Source organism: Grampus griseus (genome assembly GCF_964374135.1).
Source record: "Grampus griseus genome assembly, chromosome: 13".
Taxonomy (NCBI): domain Eukaryota; kingdom Metazoa; phylum Chordata; class Mammalia; order Artiodactyla; family Delphinidae; genus Grampus; species Grampus griseus.
The window spans coordinates 22,748,875-22,768,287 of NC_139007.1; the positions used below are offsets into that span (position 1 = coordinate 22,748,875).

Consider the following 19,413-nt stretch of genomic DNA (forward strand, 5'->3'; position numbering starts at 1 on the left):
AACCCAGGGGTGCACACAGGCAGTCTCCTCCCGTCCCTCCCACGGCGGCGCTGAGATGCAGGGAAATGGGCACGTCCTTTGGCAGCCGCTGGGTCATAGGCTGATCCCAGAACTAAGAGCCACCCTCTTCCCACCAGGTCAATGGCCCCAAAGAAACACTACAGGTAAAAGGTGGCTGGGTGCGATGGGGGAGAAATAGATTGTTCTTTACTTTCCTTGGAAGGGAAAGAATTCAGTTTTCTGATTGAAAAACCAGAAATGACTGGAGGGGTAAAGTTGCAGCCTTCTGCTAAATAAAAAGCTACATCGCTTAGTGGGAGAAAAATCAGGAGAAATGCGTGTTCTGGGGGATGTACTCGGAGAATGCACGGCTTTCATTTTGACTTCTACGTAGCTGAGGAAATTAGCATCACTTCCCTGGAAATTTTATTCAAATTTCCATATGCAGCGATGCTTCCCTGGATTCTCGTTGCTATCATTAAACTGCACTTAGAGTGTGAACCAATTTACATGTCTGGCACTACACATAATACAAAGAGACTTCCTTTCTTCCTCTGATGATTTTCCTTCCTTCATTCTTTCCCTCCCTCCATCGCACAGCTTTTACCGTCACTCCTGCATTTACTGAACTAGACCTGTGAGGACTGCAGGAATACAGAAATACAGATGAAACGAGCCACTGTTCCACCTGCTCAAATAGCAGAGGAGACAGGAGGAAGGCTGAGGGCAGGGATTCTAGCGCTCGCCTCATGTTTGCCCAGGACCTTATGCTGGGTCTTAGATAAGGACCTGTTTCCTGAATATTTAGTGGGTGGAGGGATGGATGGATGGATGGAAGGATGGATGGATGGATGGTTAGATGGATGAGATGCCTCAATCTGGATAGCAGGGTTCCAATTTCTGAGTCAGTAAAATGGCTGAAACTACCCCCTCACCCCGACCCCTGCCTGTCGCTTTTTCTGTTTCAGCAACCCCCTTTCCATGGGAAAGGATGGGACCAAGAAGATCAAGGTGGCACGCCGGGGCTCTTTATTCAGCAGTTTGCTCTGTCTGAGTTAATATATGGGTAAGGTTCCCCGTGAAGGACACTTTCCCAACTCCAGCCACGTCACAGAGACACTCAGCTGCTGTGTGTCTGGCAAGTTAACGACTATAAGCCCAAGGGAGGGGAGAACGGGAAAATGATAACATTAAAAAAAATAAATTTAAGCGAATTCAGAAGAAAATGAGAAAGGCCTCCCCCTGTCCCCTGCAAAGCTACCTGACACCTCTTGTTTTCAGTAACAAAAAATTACTGAAAATAGTACTTTAGAGCTTGTGCTCATCAAAATAATCCTACCCAGAATGCACAGAGCGAAGTTAGCTGGAGAAAAAGATGATAAGAGGATTAGGAGAGAAGGAAATAGAGGAGGAAGAAAAAAGAAGAAGCAGAGAAGGTGGCTCGATGGTGAGATGGCAAGGTGACAGGAGACCGGTGAGTATCAGGCCAGGTCTCTGGGGAAGGTCAGAGAGCACCTGACCAGCAGAGATGCGTGAGAGAGGACACCTTCTCCCAGTCTCCCCAGGTCCAGAGGGTGAAATTAAGCTGACAAGACCAGCATCCGCTCTGTAGCAAGCAGCGTGCTGGGGACTTTTATATGCAGCATTTTATTTTTGTATGTGACATTTTACTCAGTCGTCCAGCTCACAACTACCCTGCAAGGAAGGCAGTTCTGTCCCTTGTACCGGTGACAACCCTGAGGTCAGAGGTCATCAGTGGTGGAGCAGGGGCTCTGGGCAAGCACCCACCTATGGACAGCACATTGCTTAAGCCTCACGGCAACTCCGTGAAGTGAACACTATTATTTCCATCTTGCATGGCAAGAAATAGAGGCTTCCAAGCTTTGAGGGAGCCACTCACACAGTCACACAGCTAGCAAGGGGCCAGGATGCGCGGGAACTGGGATGTGATCCAGGGCTCCTTCTGTTTCACTGTATGGACTCCTGGCGGAAGTAGCCAGCTCCCTTCCCCCGACCCCATCCCCGCTTTCAACCTGTAACTTGTGGGCAGATGAAGGCTGAGTACCAGACCAACCAGGAACCGCACAGAGATTGGGGCTAATGTCGCATGGTCATCCTGACTATGACTCTGCATGGAATGGGGACTCTCATCCTTCAAAATAACACTAGGGTTATCTGGTTTGTGCTGCCACGCAGTGCTGCAGTCTTGTCTATAACAGCTCCCAAGCATGGCCCTAAAAGATAACGATCCTCATTCTAGTGATGGGGGGTGGAAGGGGGTTAATTGTTCCAAATGGGACCACTGGTTCTATGGTGGGCTAGAGCTAGCTGCAAGAAAATTCTTGTTCTGAGCCCAAATCGCTTTCTCTTGTACCTTCCGGTTCTGCTTTTTCTGGAATAACCAAGTCTTTCATGCATCGAAGTACAGCTACTGTGTGTCTCCTTCTTTTTATCTTCTCCAGGCTCACCTTCCTTAGTTCCTTCAACCACTGCTTTTAAGACATACTCTCTGATGGCCTCTTCATTGCCGATCCCTGTTCATGGAGTCTATGTACCTCATCAAATTTACTGTCAAAAATTTGGTTCCTCCAGTATCAGAAGGCAGCCAAGGGTCCTTCAGAGCCATGAGCTGGACCATGGTGCTAGATAGAACATCACAGAGGTGGAGGTCTTCACCCCTTTTTCAGCTGACCTGTTTTTCTCTTCAATGTCTCTAGCCAGTAGTGTTTGGAATGAGGCATTTCAGGATCTCCAAATTCTTGTTTCTAAGGTTATTATTCACAAGTTCTTACAGAGGCAATTTTCTCAGTTTGGAGAGCAGTCAGGCTAGGAGCCTCACCTTTGCTGGGGAGACTGGGAAACTCACCACGTGATCACTCACACACCTGCTGTTCCCTTCCGTGTATCGCTTCTCGGCCTTCAGCCCCTTGGTCAATCCAACCTCCTTCCCTGTAAAAAGCGCACAATATCTCAAGGCTTCCCTGTAACCTCTGACAGGGGAACAAAGAGAAACACCTTTCACAAATCCATGCTATCGAAGGATAGAAGAGAGAACAGAACCTTCAGTAAAGAACACTAAACATCCCACCAGAAAGTCCCAAACAACCCTGAAAAGTGAGAATAAAACTACCAAAAGCTGACAGAAAGTAACAAGCATTATTTCCAACCCACATTTGTCCTTCTAAAAAAGCCAACCAACTACAGAAAAAAAAAACAACCCTGGAATGTAGGAAATCTAACATCATTAACATATTTCCTGTCCTCACACAGCTTATAAAAAATGTTTCTGAGCTTTTCCCTGGCTCATTTACAATGATGAGAGGGAGCGAAAAGGAAATGCAACAGATGGGACTACCATCCTCTCTCGCAGCAATTTATCGCCACTTGAGGTAGCTTGGGCGAGATTTCAAACGTCTTTCAGTTGTACCAAGAGTTTATTCCTGCCCAAGAACAATGAAGACGAGGCTCCTTAAAAAAGCTGCAGGTTATAAGCCATGTTTACTACTCTGTATTTTTGTTGTTTCTAAAAGAGATCACCCCAGCCTGCCTCCAACCCTCCCCAAACTGACTCCACGAGGATTTAATCTGGTACTGATTTAGAGCTGACAGGTGGCACATACATAATTAAAGATGACCTAACACAGAATGCTCTCATTCCTGGCATATTATCAGACACTTAAGCAAAGCAATTATCAGTAGGCAATCTTCTCTGTCAACAGAGATAGAGATGAAACATTTCTTCAATTAGGAGGATTCTGAAAGGATGCTGTACATATATACGTCTGCAAGTACTTGAAAATCTTTAGGGTTTAATACTAAGTCAGCTCAACAAGCACCTCTGGCCAGTTAAATTGTGTTTTTTTCTCCCCCCCCTACTTTTCCTGGAAGGTAACATTGTTTTTTGCTTTATTGAAGTAGGAGGGTCACACTTTAAGCATCAGAATCTTCAAAACAAATAATCTGGGGGCATCATCAGAGACCTGATCCAAGCTGACAAGGAAATCTCTGCATTTTCCTGCCGTTGCCTTGCTGGGGTTTACAAATATACCAAGCCTTCCTCACAGGTGCAAGGCAAAAAAGGGATAGGGTTTAAATAAAAGTAACTTTAATAAAAAATTGCCTTTAAAGCAGGATTATTCCCTCCCCGTGTTCCACCAGTGTCAGAGCATTTACAGAAGTACTGTCAAGCCTTAAAATTTCATCTTGAATCTAAGTGATTTAAAGGATTTTTTTTTCATTCAAAGAAATAAATATCATTCAGAGGAAGAAGGGTCTTGACCAAATGATGGATTTCCCATTTCAGGCAGAGGAGGGAAGAGGCACTATATTCCCTAATAGAGTACTGTATTTTTTATAAATTATAGTGCATGTACTTTATCTAAATGAATGCATTTTAGCTTTCTTTAGAACAGAAATTGCTTTAATGTTATAGCGAGACAAGTGATTTTCTTTTCTTTTTTAAAAGGTGCTTTATACGTTAATGGGTTTTTTGAAGCCCGTGTAAAAACTGGCTTCCCTGAGATAGAGCACTTCACAACGTTTGTGGTGCCTATTCGGCCACACTTCACAAGAGGTCTTATTGTTTAAATTCTTATATCCTTATGTCATCTGTGAACAAACAGCTTTATTGTTCATTTGAACGTGTCTTTATAGGATCTCTGGTGGTAGGGCTGATGTTGTTGTTTGCATTTTTTCCCTCATCAAGTCAGAACAAAAGTCCCTTTTTCTGCAGCACTGGGAACTCGGGAACACGGAGCGTGTGGCAGCTGTTTTCAGTTGGAAACACCATAATGATCATGTAAGTGAAGTGCTAACATTAATGGGCTGACTCCTGACAAGTAAATCAAGATCTACGGAAAAGTTTCCTCTACACCGTAGACTTCTAGGTAATGCAACATAGAAGCATTTCATAGGACAATTAAGAATCATCCAGTAAATTTAGATGCTTGCCCTGCTGGGCAACAGGACTCAGTGCCTTCCAAGATGAGTCTTCCTTGGAAGATACTCCATTCAGAATGTTAGAGGAAAAATACCAGTAGTCTTCGGGGAAAGCATATTCAAGAGGAGAGGTGGTGGTGATGGTGGCATCGTTAATGGGAGATTCAGCAGGACTCAAAGCTCAAGTTCATTATATTTCTCAGAACTAAGAATAGCTTCTGAATGAATACTCACAATTCTCCATAGACCTATTTCTCCTAAGGAGCTCCCCCTTTCTCCCTTTCCAATTTTAATGTTAAAAAAAAAAAAACAAAAAAAAACGAGAGAATGTAGTCAAACATGGGTAGGTAGGCAGGAACAAAGGAACCTCTACAGACTGGAGGAGCATCTAACCCAGCTCCATTTTAGATGCTGTTAAACACCTTCCATCAGGGTTCAACTCAGAAAAACTCAAAAGATGTAGCTTGATAGCATGCTACATCAAGAAGCCGGGACGAAGAAATATGTCACATGTGTATTATTAGGGCCAATGGCAAAACACATGGGATCTCCCAATCGATGTCATGCATGAAATGAAAATATAAGATATAAGGCACATACTACCATCAAAATAACAGAATACGAAGGCAAAAAATTCTAGTAAATTTATTTAGGGAGGGGCTCTCATTTCACATACAAACTAAGGGCCCCAGACTTTTTGTGTCGCTTTGGTAAATAAGGCAATGACTATAAGCACAGTCCTTGTATGCTGCGGATGGCACGTGATACTCAGACATTTCGCATCACGCCTCTTACACTTAGTTATCACTTTAGAATCATCAACTAACAGCATGTTTTAAAATGTCATTAAGGTGATGGTACCTAACATAATACCGAAATATCACCCACCTTATTGTGAACCAAGGTTTCTCCTATCCACCCTCAACAGTAGTTTCCCAAGTATCTTGGTTTTACTAAGTTTTATGTTTGGGTGAATAAAATAAGATTGTAACTATGGCTACAAAATAAAGACTAAATTACAGTACCCTGATATGGATCAAGTATTCTTTTGGAAGAATAAAAAGTCAAATCCAAGATATTATTGTCACTGCTATCTGTGTCCCCGGTTGCTCAAAATCTGCGGTTTGGAAGCCTTATAGAGACATTCTGCAGAATACCATGCATTCTCCTCCTTAACAGATGATCAGAGACGCTTATCAGGTTTGTTTCACTAAGGACAAAGTGTAACAGGTATTTGAGAAAGTCCAAATGTTGCAGTTTCAACTCTCTATCCATTCAAAGAGGACATCTGCTTTCTGGTTAAGAAGTGGCTGTGACTAACCCCGGAGTAGTTGGTATGGCTTTTTCAAGAACTAGCATTGGAGGTCAAAGTGGACAAAGTGCCCAGAACACCTCCAGTGGCCAAGGAGGCAGGGGTCCAACTGATGCTCTTATTTTCTCCTCCTAATATTTCCCCCCAAAAGGTGGCCTGACTTCACTGCGGGGGGGATAAAAGAAAATAGAAGAAGCGAAAAAACAGTTTTTCTCCACAAACGGCACTCTAGGAATCAACTGTTCTTAACTTGGAATTCTTTCAGGAAATGAAATGTTAGGCGCCGATCAATTTGTTGCCCCTTCAGGATGGAAGGTGATGAGAGGGAAAAAATGTTAGGACAGGATGAGAGAAACGAATGTTCTTATGAAGGCAGGGTGTTGGAAAAGAAACAATGTCACAGAGAGAAGGATGATTACATCCTCATAATGTATGTAGGACTGTCACCAAAAGAAAATAAGACAAGGGCTAGGTTAGAAATGAACATCTAATATCACCAGCTACAAATGACAAGAAAGGGAATCCAGCACTAACCCGTTTATACAAGTCAACTTATATTTATTCCCTTGTGGTCAACAGAAACCTATACCCCAGGAGACACGAGGTGCTTTCACATGTACACATTTGTAACCTCTGAAAACGAATTAACAAAGGAGAATATAAAACCGCCAGGTATAATGGAAACAGGTGACGTCCACCCCTGCAGCCAGCTGTGATGTAATACCTTCCGCTTGGCGCTGACAGCCTTCTCTTCCCTCCTCTCATTCCGACACAATGCCTTCAGGTCTGTCTAAGTAATGTAATTTACTGGAGTGGAATTCCCTTGATACCCTGGTGCAGCACTTGGTGACAGTATCATTTATACTGCACAGTGTCGTGGCCTGACACTCATCCATTGGCCTTCACGCCTCATTCATAGCAGAGTGTGTAATTCCACCTTCCACGGTACCCTTCTGGGGTGTGCGCGGACAAATTTACTCCATTCAGCCCTAATTACAAACCTCGGCTGAAATGCTCTCATTAGATTTCTATTTCTCACTCCAGATGTCAATCTTATTGAAAATGCCAATTTTCCCGAGGATTCATCCATTAGCAATAAACTCTAAAGCATTCCATGACTGAATGCATTAAACCGGCAATGAGGACATGCACTTAAAATACATCATTAGAGTAAATCTCCATTGCAAATGCTTTACGTCATTCAATCAAAGGAATAATGAGCCCAGCCTGGCCAGTACCCTCAAACTGCACATGAAGGATAGGTTAAAACTGGCGGTTATGCAGGAAGAAGTAGGCGGTACACCAACGAGATGAATTTCAGAATCTGTGTCATTCCTTAGGAAGGTGTGGTAGGAAGTCACAGTCAGAGCCTAATTTATCACCTTCTTTTGCCTATGTTTTTTTTTTTTTTTTTTTTTGCGGTACACGGGCCTCTCTCACTGTTGTGGCCTCTCCCGTTGAGGAGCACAGGCTCCGGACGCGCAGGCTCAGCAGCCACGGCTCACGGGCCCAGCTGCTCCGCGGCACGCGGGATCCTCCCGGACTGGGGCACGAACCCGCGTCCCCCGCATCGGCAGGTGGACTCCCAACCACTGCGCCACCAGGAAAGCCCTTGCCTATGATTTTTACAGAAACTTCAGTCTGTGGCAAAGTGCAATAAGACAGGCAAAGATAATAGGGAGTAAGTGTGTTCATGGAGGGGACTGAGGCTGTATCTGCAATGCTAGGAACTTGTTAGTCACCTAGAATGATTTGCTCTGCCTGAAAAGCATTCTTCCATTTCTTTCAACAGGAAAAAAAAAAAAAAAAAGGAAAAAACAGCACTGTCTGGATGCACTGAAAGAACCTGGGTACCATTCCAGTGAAGGAAAGGTTTTACTGGTGTAGTTAACCTGAGGAATATCTGCACCCCACCAGACTGATGGGTCCTAACGTGAAAGATCCAGAAAATCCAATGATGCTGTTAACATATACATTACAACTCAGAGATTGTATCTGTGATTGGGGTGGTAGGACAGACCATGAAAAGAAAAATTTGGAGAGAAAAAATTTTAAACTAGCAAAATACATCCATTGATAAAAGCAAGCCATCACTGCTTTATACCTGCACCACGTTTTAATTCCTTAGCTTATTGGTCTCATTTATCACTTCTGGCCAGGTCCCAAGTGAGGCCAAGTCAGGGTACAGTCATAATTTCTTTATTAATTTGATAAATGAAGAAACTGCATCCCAGGAAGGTCACGGAGGAGGCTGAAGAGTCTGATGTGACCTCCTGAGCATCTAATACTAAAGGTTAACCAAAAAAGTGATACCTACGATGATGACCTTATTATGGAATATACAATGTATTTATTTAATGGAAAACTTTGGTGGGCAGAAAAAGACTCCTAGAAGGGCAGGTGTACATTACATTAAACAAAATAACTTGCAAAAAATAATAAAAAGGAGAAGAAACAGTAATTGTTTTCTTCTTGTCAGCATCTGGTTATCTATAGGATCTATCAGATGTGATAACAGATGTGCTATTGTCTATAGGGAATTAGACCACCATGGAAGCTAATTGCTCCTCAAGTTTTGCCCATTCCCACCTGAAATATTTAAAACCTTCCTTGATTATAACATTAGCACTCTCTCTTTCATGATGTACATCAGCAGGTATTACAATTAACATGCACAGATGTCAGAACTGAAATATCCACGTTTAAATAAAAAACAGTGAAAAGGTAAAAATAACTGATTATGCACAAGACAGCGCTCACCTTCAGAGGAAAGAGAGGCTTCCATGGTGCTAATTTAATGGCAAAATAAAAAATTGAGCCCCTGGAGAGCATCAGCAGCTGAGGAAGAGCCACACTACTTGCAAAATGACCTGTAGCCTTCTGATTGAGAAACGATGAACAAGAGGCTGATCTTGTGTCCATTTAATTCCAAAATCCGTACTCTGAGCAGAGCGGGGAACCCCACAAATGCCCTGAAATTCTCCACCACATTTGTACGACGCAACAGCACGAACAAGCATCACCATCAGCCTTTCACTGAAGGCTCGCTTTGTGCTTCACGTACGTGATCTTACTGACTCCCCACCAGCACCCTATGAGGTAGGCACTACCCCTGCTGCAGTTTTTAATGAAAGACATCCAGGCCTAGGAGAGGTTCCGTAACTAGATCAAGGTCAACAGGTAGCTAAGCCAATATTTGAGGCTGGGTCCTCCTTCTCCCAAAGCTCTTGTCTCACTTTAACTACCCTGCCTCACCATCTGCTGAGGTTGGAGACACCAGTGGGGAATGTGATCTGCAGTCATCAGTTTCCAGAAGCTTCTGGAATGACTGCTCTCTTGACTCATCTTATTTCCCAAATGACATCAAACTGCAAGGCTTTAGCACGCTTGTAGACATTCTCGTTCTTTGGAAATGTCACAGCCACTCAGCCAGTAGAACAGGGACAGCACCATCGTTGGGATCACGGAGGTGCAAATTTCCCTGTGAACACCAACACCACCTCTCTTTGGTGTTTCTTGTAGCCACAAACCGACACGTTACCACTTACTGTGGTTGCAGGAGACTCGGCTGTCAGATGAAGGGAGTTTTTACCCGGTTAACTGCCCCTCCGACGTCTGTGTCCACAGCAGGCCTTTCCCCGCCGCTGTCCACCCCCCACCCCGTCCCTGCGCGAACAAAAGGGTTCCCATCTCTCCGCAACACCGCTAAGAAATCCCTCCCTTGCTGTTCTATGAGTTGACAAGACACAACTTTCTAACAATGAGCCAAGAAGATGGATGCTGTAAGACAGCATTTCAAACAAGGCAATTACTCTTCAACAAAAGATTCAAGGATCCCATCACTATTTCTTGCGACACACCTTGTTTATGTATGAGTTGTGCCTTTCTTCCTTCAGAAGGGGAAAATGCGGATAAACTATCGCAGGTAGACACACAGCGCCCAAACCTGGCCGCCTTGCTGCTGCTGAAACGGAGACACATTTATTTCCCCAATGCACCACTTACCAGACAGATGCAAAGATGTGGGCAAACCAGTCATCAGAATTAACAGAGTGATTGTGCTTGCCCTACACATTCTGATTTGTATGAATCTTATTTTTAGCCACGCATAAAGGGCAATAAATGGAAAATCTTATTCTAACCGCTACTCTTTCTGGGCCACCCACACTGCTCCACCTACCGTACAAGTCCACAAATGTGAAACACACACACACACACACACACACACACACACAAAAAACCCAAGCCAGGGTTCGTCCTAACAAGGGATGCAAAGCAGCTAAAATGTGTGACATTTTTTCCAGTTAGTGTTTGTACTTTCATCCTTTTTCTGTATCAGGACTTTCAGGGAAAAAAAACAACGTTGACTTATCTCTGGGCATTTTCAAAGACTCCACAGTGGTGAGCAGGCAGCACAGTGGCATGTGCGATCCGCCAGGCACCGCCACCGCCCTGTTGTGAGCCGCCTGTCAACCGGCTTCTAGCAAAGAAACGCACCCCAAACACATTTCTGTAAATTCGGGCAGATGATACCTACAACGTTTCATTTTGCAACAAGCTCGGTGTTTTCAAAGTTCCTCTAATGAACAAAAGTGACATCAGAAACATCAACATCTCTAGAACAGAGCAGGCTGTCAAGAATGATTTTGCCAAAGTTAGGGCAATAGCGCTTGTCCTAAATCTGCTCTCAGGGTGCCGTGGGCCAACGCTCTCCAAGGCACAACACCCCCTTGCTGTCTCCCTTCCCTTCTCTGCATTTTCATCTCTGTCTGTGCCATCCAGTCACTCCCCAAGCCTGCAGCTCACCAAGCACGAATGCATACACGCTCTCCCTGCCAAGCGGAGCCGCTGCTGTTGAGAAACACCCACCTTGAGAGCACATTAAAAAAAAAATTGAGGAAGAGGATGTTTTCTGGGGGCATAGACAGGATAGAGATGAGAGTCTGTTTTTTATTATCATCTCTTTAGACTTTTCATGAAAAGTTAAGTCATTAAGGTCCCTGGGTACCCATCCGCATGCATGTTCCTCTGAGCCCTCTGCAAAGCGCAGCAGCAAACACATGCAGGTAAGGATTAATATTTAAAAGTCAGTTCCACCAAGTAATGAAGACACGAAAAGAGTCAACACTGAGAAAGGCAGCTTTACCTGTATGCTCGCTCATTATCCAGAAACCAGAGGAAATGCTGTCATCCCCGGTAGCTACACGCCCTGCAGAGCTCACACCTCCTCCTGAAGAGTAGCGCTGATGAGATGCATCAGAGTCCACTAGCGTCAGAACCTCTGACTAGTGTTGTAAAAACACGGGTAATTAAGTGTTACGAAAAAGTGGGTCATCCACGACTGAGGCAGAGCCACACCTCCCCACGCTAGACTCCAAATGACTGTGCTGTGACAGGGTGGGAGGGGTCTGAACACAGCGAAAGCAAAACTTTTATGTGGTGAGGAGTGTTTTAGTTTTCACTGGTTTAGGTTAGAGAAAGTTAATCTCTATGTCAACTGCAAACCAACTAAACTTCTTAGTGAGTTTTTGAAGTCTTGCAACAAATGCTGGCTGCTCGTGTCACGGGAAATTCAGAGTCAGTGTCACAAACAGTCCAAGGGACGGTCTTAGGTTTCTGTGACAGGCCCGTCGCCACGAGTGAACGCCATGACTCAGGGAAGCAAGGAGGTCAAACCAAAACTGAAGGCAAGGAACCGAGTTCTCACTATCCACATGAGCATCTCCGTCTCCAAGGGAGGATCAAAGCGCTGCAGACCACTTCCCACACCAGTACCCGATCGGGGCATTCGATACAATTGCAGGCATTTACCAGAGCATCTTTCGATTACTGTCTGAACAAGGCAAGACAGATACCTGGACTGAGCACATTCGTTCATCTGTCACTCAAGAGCTACAGAAATTTTAATTCAAATCAGTAACCACTGTGTCCCTATTATATACAAGGACACGAAGGATGAGAAGGGATGCAGAGGGAAGAACTTAGAAGGACCTGCTTTTAAAGAACCTAAGTCTCGTACACAGGATGCTAAGACCTCGCCACACCCAATGCCTAATACGGATCATTCTTAAAACACAAAATCTCTTCTAGCAGCTGTTTACTAAACACTTTCTATTCTACTGACGTAAGGTTTGTGGGTGGCACTCCTTCAACTTTTCTCAGATGACTCCTTTAACAATCCCCTTAATTTTAATCTGGGTTTCCTTTCAGTGTTCAAAGCCCTTCCTCACTTTGGCTAAGAGCCAGGATTCATCCCGATCCAAAGTTGCGCTCTCTCCAAAGGGAAGCACAGAGATATGCAGCACCACCCACGCCACAGCCCGGACACCATACCAGGGGAATCTGAAGAGAAGCTTCTTCGAAGGGGGATAAAGCATGAAGAGTTGAAGGAACACTCTCTGGTTCATAGCACAAGAAGGGCTATATCTGAACGTCAAATTGGAATTTTACTGGAGTCCACATTGTTTGGAGTATGGTTGGGGGATGGGGAGAATTTGGGTAACCAACCTTTCCCCACTTCTGCCAAATTGTCTTAGAGTGTATCAACTGTGAATTTTTAAATACCTAGAGCACAATCAGTTGATCTAACACTAAAACCATCTTGGTCCTCATTAAATCTTTCTTTTATGATTCCAGAGGCCCACTAGGATCTCGCAGGGCCACTCAAAAATCATTTTTATTGACAGAATACAGAAATGAAAAAAACCCCAGTTAATAGTGATTTTTACTCCATAAAGACACTGGTGAGTCTACAGAGGTATCTGTCCTTACAAGAGTTGATGACTGTAATTTGAAGGGAGAAAAATAAATGACTAGGCGATCACTGTCCTAGAAAATGATAGCAAAGGCATCATTCCTGAACTCCAGCAATTTGTGGGATGTCAGCAGGCCAGAGTACTACTTGAAAATTGGGAATTAGTTGATAAAATGAAAAAAGTCTGGAAAAATACACAAAAGTAGGAGTTAACAGGTAGGTTGTATCTGGGTAGCTGGATGAAAGGTAACTTATTTTCTTTATCATCTTCTGTTATTTTATAAATTTTGTACAATAAACATGTATTACTTTTATAATCAGGAAAATAAAGCTACTTCTGTTTCGATAAAAGGAGACAATTCTCTGATTCTGATCGTTCTAGTCACTAAGGACACTTAATACATTGGATCTAGTAGAGTAATCTGGGCTGGTGACAAAGCCGACATGAAATACAGGGAAAATCTGCTAGAAACAATAGATTATAGCTTCTAGTTAAGCATGACAAGGACGCTTAAGAATCCCGCTACACTACAGAGCTTTGCCAATACTTTTCTTCCTCACCATGACCATGGTCTGGGCACCCTCCAGCTGTACTAGAGCTTCACCCGCCAGGGGCCTCCAGTGATCAGTTTAATGGGGGTGTCCTTGGAAGAGGGTAGCTATCTCTTGGGTTAAATTACGGCTCAGAGAGAGAGTTGTCATTTCCTTAGTACAGGCACATCCAAAAAAGAGCACACAAATAATTTCGAAAAAGCAACAGATTGGAAATTAATTAGAATAAGGTGACAAACTATTCGTACTACAACTGACATCACTTGGTGACCAGCTCTGTCATGTGCATGGCTGAGTTTATTTGGAGATTCGCAGGGAATAATACCTTTTGAAATCTGGACCTGTCTATTACTATGCTGGTCACATCACCCCTCTCTGTACCATGAGTGTATATGCAGAGAATGAAAATTAATTTTGATGATGGCTTCAGCAGAACACAATTGTGAAACAATATGTTATAAATAATCACGTACATTCTTTAAAAAAAGAACCAGAATGGCTTCAAAAGTATGCCAATGGTTCCCCAATGACAATAAGAACTAAATATATATGTTCATGAAATTATTTTATTACCAATCTTATCGTTAACATCACAACTCTTAGAGCGCTTCCAAACATAATAAACAGAATAAATGTAAACAGAATATCTGAGATTTAAACTCTGGCACTGGAAAGGTGGTAAAAGCCAAAACTTGCATGGTTTCTCAAGAATAAAAATGAACTTTATATTTTTCTACTCTAAGTCAACATTTTTAGATTATTATTAAGACACAAAAATAGGAAAAATAAAACCTCAGTTGATTAGACTATTTGAAGACAAGATGAGTTTTTGGTTTGTTTCAGTTTTTTGGTGAATTGACAGACAGAAAATGCTTTTTGTTGAAAACGTTTCGAAAGCAGTTTCTTTTCCTAATTATAAAGGATTTAACCATTCGCAGTGATTCAGCAGGTCAGTGTCACCAACTACAAATATCCTCCAGGGTATATTCTCTACCTTTACTAAACCAAAGCTACCTTGTTTTCTGAATCTTTATCACTGAAAAAGGGAAGTGGGATGTGAGCGGTAGGGTGGGGTATGGGAGGGGGTGGGTAGGAAGTATGAAGGCTAGTTAATTCAGGGTTCTGGTTACTCGGGTCCCAGGTAGCTGAGCCATCGCTAAATACGAAGTCAGTGCCTGTAACCAGGCACATCTGATTCTTGGGGCCATGAGAGCTGACCAGGAGAGACCCCGAGGGTCGGTCTTGGTTGGTTTTCTCTACCTCATGTCTTTTCCTCTGGGTGACTGTTGCGGGGAATCTGTGTCAGGGTGTCCATCCAAAAATCATGGTCTCCAAACTCCTGGGGCCGAATTTGTTTTGATCAGAGTCTATATCCATGTCGTTTCAACTCACGCTTAGGGTGCCAGTAGCTACGTGTGATGTCAAAGATGAATAAGCACCTACTTCTCCTCTCTCTTAGACCTTGCTCACCTGGATTTTCTTTTCTATAAAAACCTTTAATTCCAGTTTTTTTGATATTTTAGCAGCTCCCTATGGCAAGTGACTCCAAAACCTTTGCTGCTACGCCCTGTTGTCCATCACCTAAGTGAAAAGCATGGAGAGTTTATTTCTAAGCAGGTCTGGGAAGTCGGGGGTGGGAATGAGCGACTGATTTCTATGTATCGTACTTCAACTTTGATGACTTTATTTCACCGCTTTTTTGGTTATACCTTTTCCTCGAGCCAAGCGCATACACACGCATGTATGTATGTACGTATATGGATATAATGCACACACAAGCACGTTCACACATCTAAGTGATTCTGATGTCTTAAGAAGGAAGTGGGATAATTTAGGACAGAGGTTTTTGAGCTCTTTGAAACTATGGATCCTTACGCACCGCTCTTCAGGAATTACAATCCCTGGTCAGACCTAAGGGCAAGGCCTGAAAGGAGTAAAGTAAAATAGTAAAGTAGTAAAGTAAAGGAGACCTGAGGGAAACACGGCTACTAGCCCCGTGAGAATTCACTGATCATTCTGCAAGGCCAGCTTTCTAGAAACCTAGAATAAGAAGCAAAATCCACCTCCCCCCCACCAAATAGGACCCAAGTGGACTTAGTGGGTTCAATCCTGCATGTTTCTCACAGGCCTGCAGGTCACTCATACAATTGTTTTGTGATTTATGGGTACCATAATGCCCAACATTACAGAGATTTGGTGATGGGGGATGAACTGTACTTCATTGGGAGAATGTCAAACAGGCATTATAATTAGAAGCCCTGTTGCAGGAGAACTATTTGCTACTAATTTTCTTTCCAAGTTTCCATTTTCTACTAGGCTTCAGTCTGTGGCAAGTCTATATCCCCTGGTTCCTGCTTCCACATCCGCCTCCACTGCTAAGACCTGTCACCTGCCGCCACTAGGCACACATCCCGGGGCGCAGTACACGGACTCATTTATGATGACACAATTCACATGAACTGCAGCAGCCTCATGACAGGAGCACAGGAGGGTACACGTCCCCTCCATCACAGTGAAGCAGCTTTCCTGCGTGTGTAAATGGCATTTTGAAAGAGATGATGATCACTGATGGCAAATTTCCCTAGTGGTTTCTGACAAATATGTCCTTGTCCCGGTAGGAAACCTATTCCTAAGACTTAAGTCTAACATTCTGCAGGTCCCTTACATTTGCCCAAAGAGGGCCAGGGTAGTGTCAGGGCTGATGGAGGTGTGAAGAACACAGCAATCTGTGCTTCTTCCGTCCTCCCAAACTACAGCATCCCTGTCAAGCACTACTTAGTATTCTGCCCAGTATTCTTAGAAGGAAAGTAAGCTCTGGTATTCGGGGGGGGGGGCGGTTTGTGTGTGTGGTAAAATACACATAACATAACATTTACCATGTAAATCATTTTTAAGAGTACAGGTCAGTTGCATTAAGTACATTCACATTATTGTGTAACTATCACCACCATCCATCTCCAGAAAATTTCCATCTTCCCAAAGTGAAACTCTGTACCCATTAAATACTAACTTCCCTTTCCCCTTTATTCCCAGCGCCTGGCAACCACCCTTCTAAATACTTTCTGACTATGACTTTGACTAGTGTAGGTACCTCATATAAGTGGGATCATATAATATTTGTCATTTTGTGTCTGGCTTATTTCACTTGGTATCTCCATGTTTCATCCATGTTGGATCATGTGTCAGAATTTCATATTTTTAAGACGGAATAATATTCCATTGTATGTATATACCACATTTTCTTTATTCATTCACTGCTGATAGAAACTTGAGTTGCTTCCACCTTTAGGCTATTGTGAATAATGCTGTATGAACATGAGTGTACAAACACCTGTTCAAGACCCTGCTTTCACTTCTTTTATACCCAGAAGTGGAACTGCTGGATCACATGGTCATTCTGTGTTTAAATTTTTGAGGAATCATCATACCGTTTGGTATTCGGTTTTTTTAAATTAATAAACTTAATGTTTTAGTGCAGTTTCAGGTTGACTGCAAAACTGCAGGGAAAGCACCGTGGGGTCCCACACACCCCTCGCCTCCACATGCATGATGTTTTTATAGAGCTGTGCTAGGCACTTGGTGCCTTGAGTGTTTCACCCAAGGCTGCAGGGAGAGCTTCAGGCAGGTGGCGCCAGGGCCGGCAGGAGTCTGCAGCTCCAAGTTGCCTGAGGTGTCACAGCAGCCTTCTACCCGTACTGGCTCGTAGTTATTAAACTGACTGACATCAAAGGTCATCTATCAGGAGAACCTGCAGTGTAAACGTGGACACTCACAGACGCCAAAGCAGGAGAGCAGGGGGGAGATGAAGGAGCCTTCGAACCAACCCATTTCTTTTACTTCTTGGTGAAGATGCTTCATAAACTGAAACTTCCCAGAATGCTGTACGGAATAGCCAATTAGCGCTTGAAGGAGATGTTACAGTTGGTAAGGGTAGAGTGATAATAGGTAATTACATCGCTCACAACTCTGTCAGCCCTAATACCAACCCTGTTACCAGTCCTTTGGGCAGCTCTCAGAAGACAGCTCCGGATTAATTCCTTTTAGAACTCTTTCATCACCTCTTGCTTTTTGGGTCTTATTTGTCTGATGTTGTGATTTTTATTTTAAACGCATGCACTTAAATCTATCTCCGGGATTTGGGGCTCTGTTAACGTTTAGGCACTAGATAATGCTCCTTCATTACATATCTGCTTGGGAGTTGTTTTATTAAAGGTGATTATTCTCAACTTCAGAGAGTTATAATAAAAGAACTGTAAGCCCTTAGTGCTACTTTGAATGATAACATTTACCACATTGAAGTATAATGTTATAAATCACAATGCTTAACCACAGATTCAAAATGCCCAGAAATTTCTCAAACATTTCCTGGACAGCATCACTCAGACTATTTTTACACTCACGTTGACTCAATGAAACAAAGGAAAACATGTTGTGTAAAACTCCTACATTGAAAGCTTAGAAATATACAAAATGCATATAGGTTCACAGGCACACCTGTACATTTGCATGTACACTCCCATATACCCTAGTATGCATTTGTTGAGCCAAACTCTTCTACTTTATTCTATTAACATGGAATAAATTGTTCGTGTCCTCGGCAGAGAGGTGACCGGCTTGTTCCAAAGCTAACGCAGTAACATGCTGATCTTCCAAATATGTCAGTCCTAAGAACTTAAAACCCCACAAAACCCTGGACTTGCTGGCTTGGATTGTTTATTAGAGGTGCACCTTCCTTCCCATATGTGATGTGTAAAACAAGTCACATTTAAGTGTATGAGAGGAAGGATCACACTGGGATGATTCACTTTGAAAGGGAGCAATATATTTCCCAGTCTAGGGGGAAAAGGATTTTCTCTTTTGAGTGTATCTAAAAGCATGATGAGGACACCTGCAAAAGGACTGTAGTTGTCATTTTAGCCTGTTAACGGCACTGTTAGTCAACCCTGTTGAAAGCCAAGGGCAAAGAGTGGCTGGTACTCGCGTCTCTGGAGTCGAGCTGGCACAGAATAATGACATCTACTTGGCTGGACTTTCAAAGATGACAGTGCTGAGAAGACCTTAACATTCTCTCTTCTGAGAGATGAGTCCATGTATTAAGTAAAGCACAAGTATCTTAATTTAGTGAAGTTTCATACACTTTTCTACCTTTATCATTCCTCCTTTCAGTCACACTTGAGTTAAAGCAGTGATTCTCGAAGTGAGGTTCCTGGACCAACTGCATCAGCATTGCCTGGAAACTTGTTAGAAAAGCCAATTTCCAGACCTACGCCCCAACCCCACGTCTCCTGAATCCGGTAGTCTGGGCACGAGGCCCAGCACGCTGGACTTTAACAAGCCCTCCAGGTGACTCTGAAGCAAGCTTATGTGTAAGATCCACTGAGTTAGAGAACCACCAATATGCAGATTCTAATCCCGTTCCCTTCCTCAATTATAATTCTCAAGACACCTTGTTATTATCATCTCAGAAAATTCTTAGCCTTCTTTGGTTGGAGGAAAGAAACCTTAGTCAAAACTTACATGTAATTTTTCCAGGTCCCGTGCTGGCTTCAAGTCTTAGGATGCAGGGAACTGGGCGAAGGGAGAGAAGAGAAGGCTACGGCAATCCATTCAGACATGGACCCCAAAGCTCTGTGGGGCAACCTTGTGACAGGTCAGCGAGTGTCCACCTGATTGGGGAAGAAGACAGTCCATTAGCAGAGGAAACCTTGCATGTTAACGTTATCCCCTTTCCCCTGCTATCCCGCTATACCCCATCCCTTTCCCGGCTTCCATGACCTCTAACTTACTGTGCGCCTCTGGACCGGTCCACCTAAACAGAATACGATAAAATAATCCAGGTATCAATGCTGGGGCTCAT

General features: G+C 43.4%; 1 protein-coding gene across 1 annotated transcript in view; it reads right to left on the reverse strand.

The window, feature by feature from the left end:
- BACH2 (BTB domain and CNC homolog 2) overlaps nt 1–19,137 on the reverse strand; it is a gene marked incomplete at its 3' end in the record, with an annotated part of 152,355 nt that extends 133,218 nt beyond the window's left edge. The window contains exon 1 of the mRNA XM_082669125.1: nt 19,074–19,137. The remainder of the gene's footprint in view (nt 1–19,073) is intronic.
- Between the last annotated feature and the right edge of the window lie 276 nt (nt 19,138–19,413).